This window comes from Chiloscyllium plagiosum, unplaced genomic scaffold, assembly GCF_037043375.1.
Source record: "Chiloscyllium plagiosum isolate Xiang-an unplaced genomic scaffold, Cpla_swu_hap1 HiC_scaffold_4, whole genome shotgun sequence".
NCBI classification, from domain to species: Eukaryota; Metazoa; Chordata; class Chondrichthyes; order Orectolobiformes; family Hemiscylliidae; genus Chiloscyllium; species Chiloscyllium plagiosum.
This window is the reverse complement of record NW_028270142.1, coordinates 110,403,981-110,420,095: the sequence shown is the minus strand read 5'-3', so window position 1 is coordinate 110,420,095 and position 16,115 is coordinate 110,403,981. Positions and strand designations below refer to the sequence as shown.

At 45.6% G+C, this 16,115-nt stretch overlaps 1 protein-coding gene, 1 long non-coding RNA gene and 1 pseudogene across 2 annotated transcripts in view; 1 reads left to right on the top strand and 2 right to left on the bottom strand.

The window, feature by feature from the left end:
• Positions 1-16,115, bottom strand: part of ccdc12 (coiled-coil domain containing 12) — an 88,413-nt gene that overhangs the window by 57,448 nt on the left and 14,850 nt on the right. The gene's annotated exons all lie outside the window — the stretch shown is intronic.
• Positions 1-16,115, top strand: part of LOC148150464 (uncharacterized) — a 40,247-nt gene that overhangs the window by 10,759 nt on the left and 13,373 nt on the right. The window lies entirely within an intron of this gene.
• On the bottom strand, positions 4,315-15,479 carry LOC148150465 (uncharacterized; annotated as a pseudogene).

The following is a 16,115-nucleotide window of genomic DNA, read 5'->3' as shown; positions in this document are numbered from 1 at the left end:
AATGACCTACAATCTCCACTGCATTTGCCAATCATACATTTCAGCAGTAGTACATTGCTAGGGGTGCTGAAAAGATTTTAATATGTAGAGTCATAATGGCCATTCCATCCATCAAGTTCATGCCATCTCTCTATACAGCAATCCAGTCAGTCCCACTCACCTGCTTTATGCCTGCATCCATAATATTTCCCTCCAATTTTCTTTTGAAAGCATTGATTGTCTCTACTTTAATCGCCACCCAAGTAGGTAATGAAACCTTGCAGGTTTTTAAACACTCACTGCATAAAAAGTATTTCCCCTATATATTTGCCAAAAACCTTAAATGTGACTCAGTTAGCTTTTGGACCAAGAACTAGCTTATCTAACCCTAATAATTTTGTAACTTCTATATAAATCTCCCTTCAATTTCCATTGTTCCAGAACATGTGCAATTTTTCCACATTCTAAAATGTTTAGCATTTCAAGTGTTCCCTTGGTAACAAACTGTAGAATGCAAGTAAACTAGACAGAACACAGAAACAATACTGAGTTGTTATCATATAAATGCAAGTTTTTTTTCAACATTTATTGATATTAATGTCTACCTGAATTAAGAACACTTCAGATAACACACAATTGTTCAGATGCATTCTCATGGATCCAAAAAAATTAGCAGACACTAATGTACCCATTAGTCTCCAGGCTATCCTCTTAACATTGAGTAAATATTAATCAACAGTCAGGTTGAGACTTGATTATCCCATAAATCTTCTCTGCTCCATGTCTCAAGTCATTTAACTTTTGAATAGCAATGAAGGCGAATCCTCAACCCCTTGTTGCAGAAGGCACTATCCATCGAAGCTTTGACTGGGTCATTACATTGGATCTGAACTATGCATCTAGTGCTCATTTAACATTCATCTAAGATAACAGAGGTGAAGGAGCTCATTCAGCCCAAGCTAGCTTTTTCATCTTGAAAAAGCTTTCAACCCTCTTCAGTCATAAGAGTGGAGTGCCTTATATACTTTTAGGGTAGCTATTTCCAGTACTAAATTTACAAATCCAATCAGTTACTTGATCAGACACAGGGTTGCCTTTTACTCATGCAAATCCTACATACAATGTTCACAGTTACGTCATGCAGCTTTTCTACTTGCAGTTTCTTTACCTCTAAAGATTTAACCATCAGATTTCTTTTATCTCTCCTCTTAAACCATGCAACTTTAGGTACCCTCATCCCCAAATCTAGAATGCTGCCCTTGCACTTCAGCAACCAAACATGAACAATGCTGAAAATATGATCTTGTACGATTTTTAGCGTAACTTCCAACAGCAACTTGTATTTATATACCAAGTTACTATACTAAAATATCCTAGATACTGACAGTTGCATGATCAAACAACATTTCACACTCAGCCACGAAGATTATATTTGGGAAAATGACCAAAAGCTTGGCCAATGAGCTAGGTTCCAAGGAGAGTCTTATGGAATGAAAAAGAAGAGACTAGAGATATTTATGAAACATCATGGCACCTGAAATCACAATGGAATAATCTAGACTGAAGGGGAGAGAGCATTCAGATATGAAAATATGGTTGAGGAATTGCCTAACTGGGAATATCAGCCAATGAGTATAGGTATTTTGGACTTGTGTAATTTAAGATGCCAACAGAATTTGGATGACATGATTACAAAGGATTGCATCGAGTAGACTGATCAAGACAGTACACTGGAATAGATCATTCTACAAGTAACAAAAGCATGGATGAGAGTTTCAGTAGCAGTTGCACTGAGGCAGAAACAAAGTGGAGAGATGTGTAAATGGAAATAGGCAGCCTCTGTGAAACGTATGGATGCATCGTCAGAAGGTTATCTCCAGATCAAATAGGACACCAACACTGAACAGACTGGTTCAGGCTCAGACAACTGTCAGAGACAGGGACAGAGTCAGTGTAGAGGAAAGAGGAGTTATGATGGATCTGAAGACAATGGCTTCAGTCTTCAATTTTCCTAACATTTAGTTAAAAGAAATTTCCACTCATCCATTCCTGAATGTTGGACAAGAATTCAAAGTCAATTGCACTGGCTCAAGTGCCATTCTTTGGATAATAAATTCACACCAGGAGATTTAATATTGCATGGCAAAACTGAAGTGGAGGAGTTCTGGTCATTATCCTTCCTTCACCATGTAATCTACAAATTGCAGTTTCTCCTTATCCAAAATGGGAGACAATATCTTTCTCCCACTGTGTATAAATTCCACACTCCCGGGGTCTAAATTATGCAAGGGGACAGAAGCAAGGCTTAAGGATCAGTTTTAAGTTTAAGCAGATAAGTATCCTCATCTGAAAGGCCACCGACTTGTGAAAGTGTATAATAAAAAAATGGATTGCACTGAAATGCAAGCACACTGGTACTCCCCAACTTTGACTTTCTCACACTTAGCTTGCAAGGTGAGAAGTCCTTATTCCTACTGCAAGCTCACAGTAACATATTTTGAGCATCTGTAAAAAGTCAGTTATAAATCAGAATGAAACAGGCAAAAGGGAAACTTATGCACAATGCTTTCTTCAGAGAACATATTGTGTATAAAAGGAAAGTTCAAGATCCATCATCAGTTTTTTTTTGCTCTATGCTAAATAGCTATTTACCAAAAATATTTTGAATTAGGACAACCACAAGTTTCCTTTTTATACCCAATATAGCAGCAACTTCTCACATCACTGTGACTTTACAACATTGACAAACATCTGATGGGAAACTCTGGTTTCTGTTTTTTTCAAAAAAAGATAGGACCTAGCTTTTTTCAATAATAAAAGAATTATTTATACTTTGCCTGACATCTGTTAAATACGTTCTGACAGGTTCTAATGTCGTGACTTTTAAGTGCAGTGACGGTGAATGAACAGCCAATGTGCACTTAACACCAACTGCAATGAGATGAACAACTCATTAATGTGGTATGGGCTCATGGATGAATGCTGACCAAGGAATAAGAAGAACTCGTAAATAGTTCCAGGATATCTACAGTATCTGTTTCAACCATACTCTGGATCTCATCTGAAAGCAGTGCTCTCTAGAAAGTAGTTCTCTGACAATAACCAGCCTATGTCAGCCTGAACCACTTGCTCAATCTAAGCTCAACTGACAGTCATCTGAATTGGTGACAAGTATATTATCCAATTAAGGCCATGTGAATTAAACACATTCACATTATAAACTCCACAGTTCCTTGGAGAAGGAGCACACGGTGTCCATCAACACCCTGGAGTTGTTCAGGGAGAGGTGGGCCCGCAGGGAGTGGAGTGCATTATTTCCCACTCCAACTCTATTTTGATTTAGTCCTTGCCCTCCCCTTCACTGTTTGATCACACAGCATTGCCTTTTTTTGTGAAGGGCACTGCTTGTCACTGGCCACTCAGGTGTTTTCCTATCTTCCTGGTGGTGGAAATTGAATAAAGATTCGTACAACTTGTGTCTCTCACTGTGTTTCACACCTGCACACACACACACCATGGGTGCTGGGGAAAAAATAATAAGCACTACCGCAGTTAGGCGGTAGTGTGGGGAAAAGAAAAAGAAAGAAAAAAAACAAGAGTGTGATCACACAGCATAAAAAAAAACAAAAAGATATATAAACTCCACAGTCTCCTGCTGCATTTTGAAATTGAAGCTCCAACCTTTGATGTTCCTGCTACACTGAAATTCCATCTTTTTGCAAATCTTACACGCTAACAGTGAAATGACCAGTCTCTTTCTTTGACTCATCAAGCACACATTAAAATAGATAGATTACAAGTTTAATTTTTACAGTTGGTGACAGTAGTGGTCATTTACTAAATTTATTCACAAGGCAAATTTATTACATAAAAGAAAGTTTCTTTAAAAAGATCTAACAGAAGCAACAAAATAAAGTTTCAACCAATTTCTCAACAATATCCTTCACAGATAATCATTCCAAGTGCCAATCTGACCTTAAATCCTTTATTTCCAGTTTGATGTCAGACAGACTTCGCTTCAGTTCTGACGGAATTCCTGATGAAGCGCTTACGCCCGAAATGTCGACTCTCCTGCTTCTTGGATGCTGCCTGACCTGCTGTGGTTTTTCAACACCACCCTCTTCGACTCCCCAGCATCTGCAGTCCTCACTTTCTTACAGTTCGAATTTTTTTTATTTCAAAAATATACTTCATTCATAAAATTATTTGTATCTCTATACATTTCCGTCATGCCATTCTTAGGCACACATTACATTGCTTTACATACAGACATCGAAATTTATTTTTCCTACATACAAGTCTGTACATTTACTATCCAGCTCTTCTGCTGAGGCGTCAGCGGAGCCCAAATGACTGCGTGGACCCCCTGTTCTTCTTTAGGCAGGCAGATGTTACACAGTGGTCTTTCCCCACCGTGCCTTGGCGACAGCTGCCCCAAGCTTCAGCGCGTCCCACAACACATAGTCCTGGACCTTGGAATGTGCCAGTCTGCAGCACTCAGTTGGGGTCAACTCCTTCAGCTGGAAGATCAACAGGTTTCGGACCGCCCAGAGAGCATCCTTCACCGAGTTGATGATCCTCCAGGCACAGTTGATGCCCGTCTCGGTGTGCGTCCCGGGGAACAGGCCGTAGAGCACGGAGTCCCGCGTCACGGCGCTGCTCGGGACGAATCTCGACAAACACCACAGCAACCCTCTCCAGACTTCCTCTGCATAGGCACATTCCAGAAGGAGGTGTGTGACAGTCTCGCCACACCACCCCACCCCCCCAGCCGCTTCAAGGGCAGTGTGCGGTGCGGCTGAGAGTCCAGGCGTGCATAAAGGATCTCACAGGCAGAACCCTTCTCACCACCAGCCAAGCCATGTCTTGGTGCTTGTTGGAAAGTTCTGGCGATGAGGCATTCTGCCAAATGGCTTTGACAGTCTGCTCAGGGAACCGCTCGACAGGATCTGCCCTCTCCTTTTCCCGAAAGGTCTCAAGGACACTACGTGCTGACCACTTCCTGATGGACTTGTGGTCAAAGGTGCTTTTCTTGATAAATTTCTCCACGAAGGACAGGTGGTACAGAATGGTTCAACTACTCGGAGTGTTCCGCGGTAGCGAGGCCAGGCCCATCCTTCGCAACACCGGGGACAGGCAGAACCTCAGTACATAGTGACACTTGGTGTTTGCATACCAGGGATTCACGCACAGCTTGATGCAGCCACACACAAAGGTGGCCATCAGGGTGAGGGTTGCATCGGGTGTGTTTTTACTCCCATTGCCCAGGTCTTTGTACATTGTGTCCCTTCGGATCCGGTCCATCTTTGATCTCCACATGAAGTGGAAGATGGCCCGGGTGACTGCGGTGGCACAGGCTCTGGGGATAGGCCAGACCTGTGTCACATATAACAATACTGACAGAACGTCACACCTGATGACCAGGTTTTTTTCCGGCGATGGAGAGCGACCGTTGCTCCCATCTGCCTAGTTTCTGCCTCATTTTCCTGATCCACTCCTCCCAGGTCTTGGCGCACACCCTAGCCCAATCGAACCAAATACCCAGCACCTTCAGGTGGTCAGTCTTGATGGTGAAGGGGGTAGAGGATTGGTCGGCCCAGTTCCCGAAGAGCATGGCCTCGCTCTTGCCTCGGTTTAACTTGGCCCCCAAGGCCCGCTCAAACTGGTCACAGATACAAGAGTCTGTGCACGGACAGCGGATCCGAGCAGAAAACGGCGACGTCATCCATGTACAGGGAGGCCTTAACTTGTAGGCCGCCACTGCCAGGAATAGTCACCCTTCTCAGGCTCGCATCCTTCCTGATGGACTCGGCAAATGGCTCTATGCAATACACAAACAAGGTAGGTGAGAGAGAGGGCAGTCCTGCCTGACTCCAGATCTGACTGGGAAGCTATCTGATTCCCACCCATTGATTGAGACTGCACTGACAATGTTAGTGTAGAGCAATTACATATTCCCTTCCCAAAGCCCATTTTAGAGAGAATATCCCTCATATATGTATGCGATATCCTGTCAAAGGCTTTCTTCTGGTCAAGGCTGATCAGGCAGGTGTCCAACCCTCTGTCCTGCACGTAGGCAATCGTATCCCTGAGGAGTGCGAGACTCTCAGCAATTTTCCTGCCCGGTACAGCACAGGTTTGGTCAGGGTGAATCACCGATCCCAGAGTAGACCTGACAGTTCTGATGGCCTAAACCAGTTTTCAGCTCTAATGCCATGGAAACCTTTACACAAACTGTTCAGAGTCTTCAGAAACTAAAACCCTTCCATTAGGGTGAGGTTGTTCATTTGAATTGAAATAAGATTCTGAATTCAAAACGCTAGTAGCCCTTGGATAATTCCTTTGTCTGATATACAAGTTCAACTTTGTAAACACTTCATCAATTAATATCACATGCAATCTGCTAGATATTTAAATGAAATCATACACCTTCCGAGAAACTGCCTTCACTTCAAAATTACAAATTAATTTCTGATGTCAAAAAATAATTACCTCCACAGAACTGAAACCACACTGTAGTTTTATTTCCAGCTCTAAAATTCAAATTCCGAAGGGCTGATAATATACTATTCACCTTGACCACGAATTCTAATTGGTCGAAAAGATATAAGAAGCTTTATTTTTAAACAGGAATCTGTTTGGTGCATGTACACTCACACTGCCTTTAGATAAATAGCTTCTGGACTTTGAATCGGCAAAACAATGACAATATAGTTCCAAGTGTGGATGGTGTCTGGCTTGGAGACAAACTTGCTGGTGGTGATTTTGTGGTGCACCTACCCTTGAAAGTATTTTCACATAGTGAGTGATGGATCATCAACTGAAAGGCAACATTGTCCTGGAGCTGGGGTCTCTTGTGGTGCAGTGGTCATGTTCCTGCGTCCAGAGCCCTGATGGACACGGTAAAAGATGCCAAACTGCATGATGTCTTCAGCACTCCTGCAGACGGAGCGCAGCGTAGATACACCTGGTCACGGGCAGACGGGTCTATCCGCTCAAGGATAGATTACCTGTTTGTGTCCCGAACGCTCTTGGTCAGATCCACCGACGTCAAGCCGGTGTTCTTCTCTGACCACTGCCTCCTACTGGCTGACTGTCACCTACAGGACGAGCAGCGGGCTGGTAAGGGAACGTGGAAGCTGAACACAAAGCTGTTGACCCTGGGAAACATTGAGGAGCTCAAGAGGGACTACGCAGGTTGGAGAACCGTGAAGCGCCTCTTTAAGTCCCCAGCGGACTGGTGGAAAACAGTAAAAGGGAACATCAAGATGTTCCTCATCCTCAAAGGTGTTCAGGAGGCGAGAGAGAGGCGGGAAAAACTGTCCCAGCTCCAGGAAAGTATGCAGAAAAAGCTCCTGCTGCAGACGATGGGGTCGATGTCACGGAGGACCTCAAGGAGGTGAAGGGCTAGCAAGCCTCGCTCTTTGCTTCGGAGGCTTCCAAGAACGAGACATGCTCACGTTTCTTCTTCCAGAAGGTGCACAAAGAGAGCTCCGTGCTCAGCAGCCTGAAGGAAGAAGATGGCTCGATAACGTCATGAGGATCAGTAAATCCTTCTTTGCCAGTCTGTATGACGCGAAGTCGACCGACAGCGCGGCCTCCCAGTCGTTCCTGTCCTCTATCACAGAGGTCTTAGACGACAGAACACACGAGAGGCTGGACCAGCCGCTATCTCTGGACAAGCTGACCAAGGCCCTCAAGTCCTTCGAAAAGAATAAAACTCCCGGAAGCGATGGCTACCAGTCGAGCTCTATTCCGCTCTGTGGGACTTGATTGGCCAGGACCTGCTGGAGGTGTATGTCAGTATGCTTCGGGCAGGTACCATGAGTGAATCCATGAGGAAAGGCATCATTACCCTCATCTACAAGCGGAAGGGGGAGAGGGAGGAACTCAAAAATTGGAGACCAATCTCACTGTTGAATGCGGATTACAAAATTCTGTCAAAGGTAATCGCCATCTGGGTCAGGTCTGCTCTGGGGTCGGTGATCCACCCTGACCAAACCTGTGCTGTACCGGGCAGGGAGATTGCTGAGAGTCTCGCACTCCTCAGGGATACGATCGCCTATGTGCAGGACAGAGGGTTGGACACGTGCCTGATCAGCCTAGACCAGGAGAAAGCCTTTGACAGGATATCACACAGGTATATGAGAGATGTTCTCTCCAAAATAGGCTTTGGGGAGGGAATCTGCAATTGGATCAGACGGCTCTACACCAACATTGTCAGTGCAGTCGCAATCAATGGATGAGAATCAGATAGCTTCCCAGTCAGATCTGGAGTCAGGCAGGGCTGCCCTCTCTCTCTCCTGCCTTGTTTGTATGCTGCATAGAGCCATTTGCCGAGTCCATCAGGGAGGATGCGAGCCTGAGAGGGGTGACTATTCCTGGCAGAGGGGGCCTGCAGGTTAAGGCCTCCCTGTATATGGATGACATCGCCGTTTTCCGCTCGGATCCGCTGTCCATGCACAGACTCATGTGCATATGTGACCAGTTCGAATGGGCCTCGGGGGCCAAGGTAAACCAAGGCAAGAGCGAGGCTATGCTCTTCGGGAACTGGGCCGACCAATCCTCGATCCCCTTCACTGTCAGGACCGACCACCTGAAGGTACTGGGTATTTGGTTCGGGGGTCGCTGGGGGGTGTGCCAAGGCTTGGGAGGAGCGTATCAGCAAAGTGAGGCAGAAACTGGGCAGATGGAAGCTACGGTCGCTCTCCATCGCGGGAAAAAAACCTGGTCATCAGGTGTGAGGCACTGTCATTGCTATTATACGTGGCACAGGTCTGGCTTATACTCAGAACCTGTGCCGCTGCAGTCACCTGAGCCATCTTCCAGTTTATACGGAGGTCAAAGATGGACTGGGTCTGAAGGGATTCGCTGTACAAAGATCTGGGCAACGGGGGAAAAAACACACCCAATGCCACCCTCACCCTGATGGCCACCTTTGTGTGTGGCTGCATCAAGCTGTGCGTGGATCCCCGGTACGCAAACATCAAGTGTCACTACGTACTGAGGTTCTACCTGTCCCCGGTGTTGTGAAGGATGGGCCTGGCCTTGCTACCGCGGAACACTCCGAGTAGTTGGACCGTTCCGTACCACCTGTCCTTCGTGGAGAAGTTTATGAAGAAAAACACCTTTGACCACAAGTCCATCAGGAAGTGGTCAGCACGTAGTGTCCTTGAGACCCTTCGGGAAAAGGAGAGGGCGGATCCTCTCGAGCGGTTCCCTGAGCAGACTGTCAAAGTCATTTGTCAGAACGCCTCATCGCCAGAACTTTCCAACAAGTACCACGACATGGCTTGGCTGGTGGTGAGAAGGGCTCTGCCTGTGAGATCCTTTATGCACGCCCGGACTCTCAGCCGCACCACACCGCACACTGCCCTCGAAGCGGCTGCGGGGGGGGGACAAGACTGTCACACACCTCCTTCTGAAATATGCCTACACAGAAGAAGCCTGGAGAGGGTTGCAGTGGTGTTTGTCGAGGTTCGTCCCGAGCAGCGCCGTGACGCGGGACTCTGTGCTCTACGGCCTGTTCCCTGGGACGCACACTGAGACAAACATCAACTGTGCTTGGAGGATCATCAACTCGGTGAAGGATGTTCTCTGGGTTGTCCGAAACCTGTTGATCTTCCAGTTGAAGGAGTTGACCCCGACTGAGTGTTGCAGACTGGCACATTTCAAGGTCCAGGACTACATGTTGAGGGACGCGCTGAAGCGTGGGGCAACTGCCACTATGGCACGGTGGGGAAAGACCACCGTGTAACATCTGCCTGCCTAAAGAAGAACAGGGGGCCCACGCAGTCATTTGAGCTCTGCTGACACCTCAGCTAAAAATGTAGTTGTACAGACCTGTAAATAGGAATTATTACTCTGTTTTGGTATGCAAGGAAATGGAATGTTTACATACGTATGGCATGTCCAGTTGTATAAATCAAAGTATTTTATGAATAAAGTATATTTTTGAAATTAAAAAAAGTGTTCCTGCCTCGGAGGCAGAAGCCTGGGTTCAAGTCCCGTTTGCTCCAGAGGTATGCAATAACATCTCAGAACAGGTGGATTGGAAAATACCCACGTTTTCCTGGACGGGTGTTGGAAGTGCATTCAACTAGGCAAGCGGAAACTAATCAATCTGACTTGTGCCTTATTGATGGTGTACAGGTTTTCAGGAGTTAGGTGATGAGTTACCCACCTCAGAATTTTCACCTTCTAATCTGTCACTCTAGCCATATTTATTTGGCTGCTCCTGTTCTGTTCCTTGTCAATGGTAATCCAAATATTTTATGAGTGAGGGAATTCTTATTTTTTTTCCTCTATATATAAATGTTTTGTAAAAGATTTTAAAAAGCTTTTCAAGAAAAATATTTATTTTTAAAAAAAGTGAGGGAATTCAGTGGTGGTAATACCACTCAAAATCAATTGAAGATTAGATTCCCTCATGTTAGAGATGGTCAATGCCTAGTACGTAGTGATCAATAACTTAAGTCCAATTCGACATGTTGGAGCTACATGCGATACTCAGCATGAGCTTTCTTTGGCTAAGTTTGACTTAGGAAAATCGACGTTTCAGGCAAAAGCCTTCATCAGATTCCTGATGAAGAGCTTTTGCCTGAAACGTTGATTTTACTGCTTCTCAGGTGCTGCCTGAACTGCTGTGCTTTTCCAGCACCACTAATCCAGAATCTGATTTGCAGTCAATGTTTTTGACTAAGTTTGACTTAGTACTGCAAGACTCCAATATTGAGGGTTTATCAGGGAACTCCCTCCCAACTGTATACCACTTCACTACTACCTTCAGTGGGTTGGTTCTGCCACAGTCGGTGTTGCCTGGACTATTGTCCATAAAGGGATTAAAGAATGAGTATGAATACGTCAGGCTGTTGCGACATTACTTTGCAGCACTATCAATACTGGCGCAAGTCCTCAGACAAAACTAAGGAGGACTTTGCAGGGTCAACAGGTCTTTGTGGACTGTTGTCATTTCTGGCATCTAGGTCAATGCCAGAGAGTCCATCTGATTAACTTTCTTTTTGATTTGGCAGCAGTTTAATACAACTGCATGGTTTGGAAGGCCAATTCAAAGGATAGTGAATAGACAATTACATTGCGGTGGATGTGATGTCCCCTGTAAACCAGCCAAGACTAGGAAGGCAAGTTTCCATCTCTCAAGGAGATGAATGAACGAAATGGGATTCATTACACAGTCACCATTACCTAGACTAGTTTTGTATTTGCAGCTCCATATTTACTAAATTAATTTAAATACCACTAGTTGCTTTGGTGAGATTCGAGCCAATGTTCCCAAAGCATTATCACTATGTCACTACCTCCTTAGGTAATCTAATTAACATGGTTAAAACCATTAACTGATTCAATAGCAACTGGGGGATAAAGAACACTGGACTACAGTGAAACTGCTCAAGAAAGACAGCATAAAAGGACTATGTCATGCAGTAGGATAAATCTGAACTCCCTCCCCAAGAAGGCTGAGGTGAGATCAATTGAAAATGTCAAAACTGAAAGTAATATTGCTTTGTTAGCTGAATGTAATAATGGATCCAATAAAGTTATGTAAATAGAATTCAAATACAGATCAGCAACAATCTAAATAAACAGGACAGCAGGCTCAAGGACCAAATTATCTAGTCCTGACCCTGTACATCATAATAACACAGACTCTGGATCAGTGGTGCTGGAAGAGCACAGCAATTCAGGCAGCATCCGAAGACAGGCAAAATCGACGTTTCGGGCAAAAGCCCTTCATCAGGAATAAAGGCAGAGAGCCTGAAGTGTGGAGAGATAAGCTAGAGGAGGGTGGGGGTGGGGAGAGAGTGGCATAGAGTACAATAGGTCAGTGGGGAAGGAGATGAAGGTGATAGGTCAGGGAGGAGAGGGTGGAGTGGATAGGTGGAAAAGGAGCTGGCCAGGTCTGACAAGTGCGGACAGGTCAGGGGATCGAGTTGCTGGAGGTTAGAAGCTAGGATGATGTGGGGGAAGGGGAAATGAGGAAACTGTTGAAATCCACATTGATGCCCTGGGGTTGAAGTGTTCCGAGGCGGAAGATGAGGCGTTCTTCCTCCAGGCGTCTGGTGGTGAGGGAGCGGCGGTGGAGGAGGCCCAGCACCTCCATATCCTTGGCAGAGTGGGAGGGGGAGTTGAAATGTTGAGCTACTGGGCGATTTGGTTGATTGGTGCGGGTGTCTCGGAGATGTTCCCTAAAGCGCTCTGCTAGGAGGCGCCCAGTCTCCCCAATGTAGAGGAGACCGCATCGGGAGCAACGGATACAATAGATGATGTTAGTGGATGTGCAGGTAAAACTTTGATGGATGTGGAAAGCTCCTTTGGGGCCTTGGATAGAGGTGAGGGAGGAAGTGTGGGCGCAGGTTTTACAGTTCCTGCGGTGGCAGGGGAAAGTGCCAGGATGGGAGGGTGGGTCGTAGGGGGGCGTGGACCTGACCAGGTAGTCACGGAGGGAACGGTCTTTGCGGAAGGCGGAGAGGGGTGGGGAGGGAAATATATCCCTGGTGGTGGGGTCTGTTTGGAGGTGGCGGAAATATCGGCGGATGATTTGGTTTATGCGAAGGTTGGTAGGGTGGAAGGTGAGCACCAGGGGCGTTCTGTCCTTGTTGCGGTTGGAGGGATTGGGTCTGAGGGCGGAGGTGCGGGATGAGGATGAGATGCGTTGGAGGGCATCTTTAACCACGTGGGAAGGGAAATTGCGGTCTCTAAAGAAGGAGGCCATCTGGTGTGTTCTATGGTGGAACCGCTCCTCCTGGGAGCAGATACGGCCGAGGCGGAGGAATTGGGAATACGGGATGGCATTTTTGCAAGAGGTAGGGTGGGAAGAGGTGTAATCCAGGTAGCTGTGGGAGTCGATGGGTTTGTAGAAGATGTCAGTGTCAAGTCGGTCGTCACTGATGGAGATGGAGAGGTCCAGGAAGGGGAGGGAGGTGTCAGAGATGGTCCAGGTAAATTTAAGGTCAGGGTGGAATGTGTTGGTGAAGTTGATGAATTGCTCAACCTCCTCGCGGGAGCACAAGGTGGCGCCAATGCAGTCATCAATGTAGCGGAGGAAGAGGTGGGGAGTGGTGCCGGTGTAATTACGAAAGATCAACTGCTCTACGTAGCCAACAAAGAGACAGGCATAGCTGGGGCCCAGTCGTGCGCCCATGGCTACCCCTTTGGTCTGGAGGAAGTGGGAGGATTCAAAGCAGAAATTGTTAAGGGTGAGGACCAGTTCGGCCAAACGAATGAGAGTGTCGGTGGAGGGGTACTGTTGGGAACGTCTGGAGAGGAAAAAACGGAGGGCTTGGAGGCCCTGGTCATGGCGGATGGAGGTGTAGAGGGATTGGATATCCATGGTGAAGATGAGGCATTGGGGGCCGGGGAAACGGAAGTCTTGGAGGAGGTGGAGGGCGTGGGTGGTGTCTCGGTATGTGGGGAGTTCCTGGACTAGGGGGGATAGGACAGTGTCGAGGTAGGTAGAGATGAGTTCAGTGGGGCAGGAGCATGCTGAGACAATGGGTCGGCCAGGGTGGTCAGGCTTGTGGATCTTGCGAATGAGGTAGAACCGGGCAGTGCGGGGTTCCCGGACTATGAGGTTGGAAGCTGTGGGTGGGAGATCTCCTGAGGTGATGAGGTTCTGTATGGTCTGGGAGATGATGGTTTGGTGATGGGGGGTGGGGTCATGGTCAAGGGGGCGGTAGGAAGAGGTGTCCTCGAGTTGGCGTTTGGCTTCAGCGATGTAGAGGTCAGTGCGCCAGACTACCACTGCGCCCCCTTTGTCCGCTGGCTTGATGGTGAGGTCAGGATTGGAGCAGAGGGATAGGAGGGCTGCGCGTTGTGAGGGCGTCTATTTAGAGAAAAGGGGAAAAGAACAGGTTTCACATGAATGAATAGTAGGATCTCACCACTGAAATATATGAGTCTTGCTTGGAAAAGGCTTGTTTCCATTCGATCTTAAATTAAAAATGCATCAGTTGCACTTTAAATTCAACAGAAGAGGAAGGGTGGGGCTGCTTCAAATGCTAATGGTATGTTCAGAGGTACAAACAACAAATGTTACTTGCAACTTTGTGCGTCAATGTCGATACTGCAAGGTCCAGTTTCCGTGAAATAACAGAGGATAAACAGAACCCTTCACAAGCCCAGATCGCAGGTGCATAATCCTGGTTCATTTTAGTACCCTTGTCATGACCTATTGTCTTCAAATTTGCTTTTATTGATTCATTTTCCAATTCATGGAGCTACACTCTTATGACTCATGACTGTATTTTCAGTCACCTAGAGTTAAACTCTATCTTTTGAGCACCCCTGCTACCACCAGACCTCATTTCTTTTTGTATGCAAATTACTTTGGGTGAGTAGATTAATCCTTAGAAAACAGAACAAAAAGTGATTATTTTGTCAGCTGAAGCACAACACAAGCAAAATGCAGATAAGCTGAGAGGGGACCCGACAGAGGTGGAGCAGACTGAGGGGCATGAACAGGGTGGATAGCAAGCAAATAAAAAAAACAAAAGAACTGTGGATACTGAAAATCAGGAACAAAAACAGAAGGTGTTGGAGAAGCTCAGTAGGTCTGGCAGCATCTGTGGAGAGAAATCAAAGTTAACGTTTCAGGTCTGGTGACCCTTCTTCAGAACTCAACTAGATAGAAAGTAGCTGTGTCCTTTTGGTGAAGAATGAATAACAAGGGGGTATAATTTTAAAAGAAAACAGCAGGTTTAGAAGGTACTTCAGGAAAATGTTTTCACCCAGAGGGGTTGGGTATCTGGAATGCAGTGCCTGGGAAGGTACCTGAAGTGGGAAACCTCTCAACTTTTGAAAAACAGCTGAATGAGCACTTGAAATACGAAAAAAATGGGACTAGCATAGATTTAGATGAATTTTGTTAGGGCAGACTTAATAGGCTGAATGGCCTCTTCTGTACTGCATGACTCTATGAAAATATCAGTAATAAAGAAATTAGAAACAAACAGAATATTGGAGAAACTCAACAGATCTGGCACCTGTGAAGAGAAAAATAGAGTTAACATTTGGAGTTAATTAATCTCCTTCAGAACGGTAAGAATTACTGAGTTTCTCCAACATTCTGTGTCTCTTCCAAATTTCCAGTATCCACTTATTTTAGCTTCAAACAAAGACATTAGTAGCCCTCAAAACCAACAAATAGACAATAGGTGCAGGAGTACGCCATTCTGCCCTTCGAGCCGATGAATCAAATGGTTTCCACACAGTTAAAAAAAGATACAACATAGCAGATGTTGTAAGATTAATCTTAAAACAGTTTAGAATCATAGAGATACACAGCACACAAACAGACCCTTTGGTTTAACTTGTCCATGCTGATCATATATCCTAAATTAATGTAGTCCCATTTGCCAGCATTTGTCCCATTTCCCTTTAAACCCTTCCTATTCATAGACCTATCCAGTTGCCTTTTAAGTATTGTAATTGTACCAGCCTCCATCACCTCCTCTGGCAGCTCATTTCCATACTTGCACCATACTCGAAGTGAAAAAGTTTGCCCTTCGGTCCCTTTTAAATCTTCCCCCTCTCACCTTAAACCTATAGTTTTGACTCACCCATCCTGGGAAAAAGACCTTGGCTATTCACCCTCTCCCTAAAGCTCAAACCCTCCAACCCTGACAACATCTCTGTAAACCTTTTCAAGTTTCACAACAACTTTCCTGTAGCAGGGAGATCAGAATTGAAGGCAGTATTCCATCAGTGATCTAATCAACGTACTATACAGCCACAACATGACTTCCCAACTACTATACTCTTATTACTTCCAAGCAATAATACTTCCTTTGAATTGGAAAATCGTGCATGCACTAAGCTATTAAGAAAGGTGATAGTATCATAATTCCCTGGTTTTTCTAACAAAAATAGAAATTGCTGGAAAAGTTCAGGTTTGGCAGCAATGTTTTGGGTCCAGCGACCCTTCTTCAGAACTGGTGGTGGCTAATAAAAAATTGATTTTTATGCAGAAGATAGAATTAGGAAGGGAGTAAGGAGTAAACAATAGGTGAAGATAGAGCCCAAAGAGAGAAGAATACTTGGACAGACAAAGTAGTGGATAACGGTCAGCCTAAGAGAATGAATAACTATTAATGGGGACTATTGGTGGCTAACAATGA